The sequence below is a fragment of the Orycteropus afer genome, unplaced genomic scaffold, assembly GCF_000298275.1.
Source record: "Orycteropus afer afer isolate SDZICR_OR568_19922 unplaced genomic scaffold, OryAfe1.0 scaffold00152, whole genome shotgun sequence".
NCBI classification, from domain to species: domain Eukaryota; kingdom Metazoa; phylum Chordata; class Mammalia; order Tubulidentata; family Orycteropodidae; genus Orycteropus; species Orycteropus afer.
In genome coordinates, this window is record NW_006921739.1 from 4153497 (window position 1) to 4156086 (window position 2590).

Here is a 2590-nt window from a genome sequence, read left to right on the forward strand (position 1 = left end):
GGTTTAGTCCACTTTTGTATCCTTCCCTTCAAGGCTCAGGGGTCCAAGATTATCTTCTGTGTCTGTGTTAATTGGTTTCCCTTTTCTTTGTTGAAGAGCGTCTGTGCAGTCCTTGTGCATCTTGCCGGAACTCCCATATATTTTTTAAATATATGTGTTGTATTAGTTTGTTTGGGCTGCTCTGACAAAATACCACAAAAAGGATGTTTTAAAACTACAGAAATTTATTCTCTTACAGTTAGGGAGCTTTGTTGTTCTATGGCATTGAGTCAATTCTAACTCATAGTGACCCTACAGGACAAAGCAGAACTGCCCAGTAGCATTTCCTAGGCTATAATATTTAAAGAAGCAGATTTTCGAGTCTTTTCTCCTACAATGGGTTTGAACCATTGAACCTCCGGTTAGAAGCCAAGTACTTAACCACTGCAGAAGTCTGAAATCACTGTGTTTACAGGACCATGTCCCCTCTGAAGTTTCAAGGGAAGAGTCATTCTTTGTCTCTTCTGGTGGTTGCTGACAATCCTTGTCATTCCTTGGCTTGCATCACTCCAATCTCTGCCTCCACTATAACACAGCCTTCTTCCTCTGCATGTCTTTGTGTCTAAGTTTCCCTATTTTTCATAAGGATACCAGTCACTGGATTTAGGGCCCACTCTACTCCAGTATGACCTCATCACAACTTGACTACATCTTCCAAGACTTTTTTGAAATAAGGCCATACTCACAAATTCCAGGTGGATATGAATTTGGAGGTGATGCTAATCAACTCAGTGCATATGCTAGATGCTAGATGCTAGAATTACAAAGGTAAATATAACACAATCTTCGTCCTCAAATAATTTGGTCTAGTAGTAGAAACAGTTAAAAATATAGTTTTAATATAGCATATCTACTCATGAATTTTAAAAAGATGCCTGTAAAACAAGCTTTTTTCATTAAAAGCTGTTACTTTTTCTAAATCTGTTATCAATCAATATTAAACCTCTACTGCTACAAGATGAGCTTACAGGTAAAAAACAGACATGCAATATGAAAAGTTATAAAATTACCTTTTTTATATAAGTAGTATTATAGCAAATCTACTCAAACCTAAAGTCAAAGATAATGTGACAAAACCCAGAGGAGAAGGAGGCATCAACAGAGTAGTATCTGGATAGATATTTACTGTACCAGTAGTTCCTGCTCATAAGCCTCCTACCACTGCTGTGTTCCCACTGCATAAAATTAAGACCTTGAAGCTAAATTTAAAGGAGATCATATTCAACTTCCATGGACTGCTCCTGGTAATAGCCTTGATAAAGGAAAATGTAAGTTTGACATTATGTTTTAAGCCATACTAAAAGAAATCATATTGCTTTTCCTTTGCTAAGAATTTCCTAATGTCCCAATGATAAATAACATTTATGGATATGGAGTGTCTATTATGGACCATTATTCACCTATTTTCAGATATGAAAACTGAACCTTCAAGAGATAACTAATCGGCCCAATTTATATCCAGATTAGTAATTTGGCTAATATTCTAATGCAGTCTTTTCAGAGTCTGTTGTGCCAAACTGCCTTTCACAACTTGAACCATTACTTTGAGAAGACTTGGTTAAAGCTTCTGTGGCATTCTCTTCTTCCTAATAGTGAAAACTTTTTCTAAGTATTTCTGTACTGGAACAATTCATTTATTATTTTCCCTTTTTTTTTTTTTTTTTTTTGAGTTTTCAAACACTAGTAGGTACCTGAGAAATGATCCCTGCTCTCAATAGTCAATTGAGTGCAGAAGACATACAAGTAAATGAAATTCCAATACAGTGTGCTAAGGGATACACTGTTTTGAGCTCGGAATGACGTGGCAGCCCGTAGGAAGGCACGTAACCTGGTTGGGGGGTTAAGATCACGGGGAATTATCCTAAAAGGTTTCTCAGAGGAGACTACCCCTCACCTGAGTGTTAAAGAATGAGAGAAGTTAGCCAGGTGGGGTGAAGGTGTCCCAAGGAGAGGATCACATGCTGAGAAACATACTAGTTTGAGAGATTTGGCCATGGAGTCTACATAAAGTTCAAGGCCAAAATATCTCACGTATTCAAAATTCCTAACAATAAATTACTCTCATTTCAGAAAGTTTAAATGTCTTCTCCCTTTCCTTTAAATTTAACTGAATTCAATTAGCATTTATTGAATGCCTATCATTTTCCAGTACTGCGTGAGATTAGTAGATTCCTGTGTGATAAAGCCAATCGTGCTATTTTCCCTTTAAAATGTGAAAATGAAAGCAATATCCCCCAATGTTCTGTGTGCTGAAATGCCACATGTGCAGTTCTCTTTCTCCTGGGTTATAATAAACTCCTCACTGTACATTCTGAAAAGACAAGGTGCCTTTTTAGCTTTCATTAATTACATAGCATTATCAACCCTATATATTTTTATCATTGTAAAAGGAAAAAAGTTATTCAAACCCCAAGGAAACACAGAAATATAAATACCCTTGAAATTCCTTTTATAATTCAATGTTAAAAGTATTATCATAACACTACTGAAATACAATATTTTTCCAAGTATGACTCTAAAACATGTGGCAGAATTTAAAAAAAAAAAAAAA

The 2590-nt window shown here is 35.8% G+C and overlaps 1 pseudogene; it reads left to right on the forward strand.

Annotated features, from left to right (window-relative positions):
• Positions 1-2590, forward strand: part of LOC103201492 — a 38032-nt pseudogene that overhangs the window by 33140 nt on the left and 2302 nt on the right.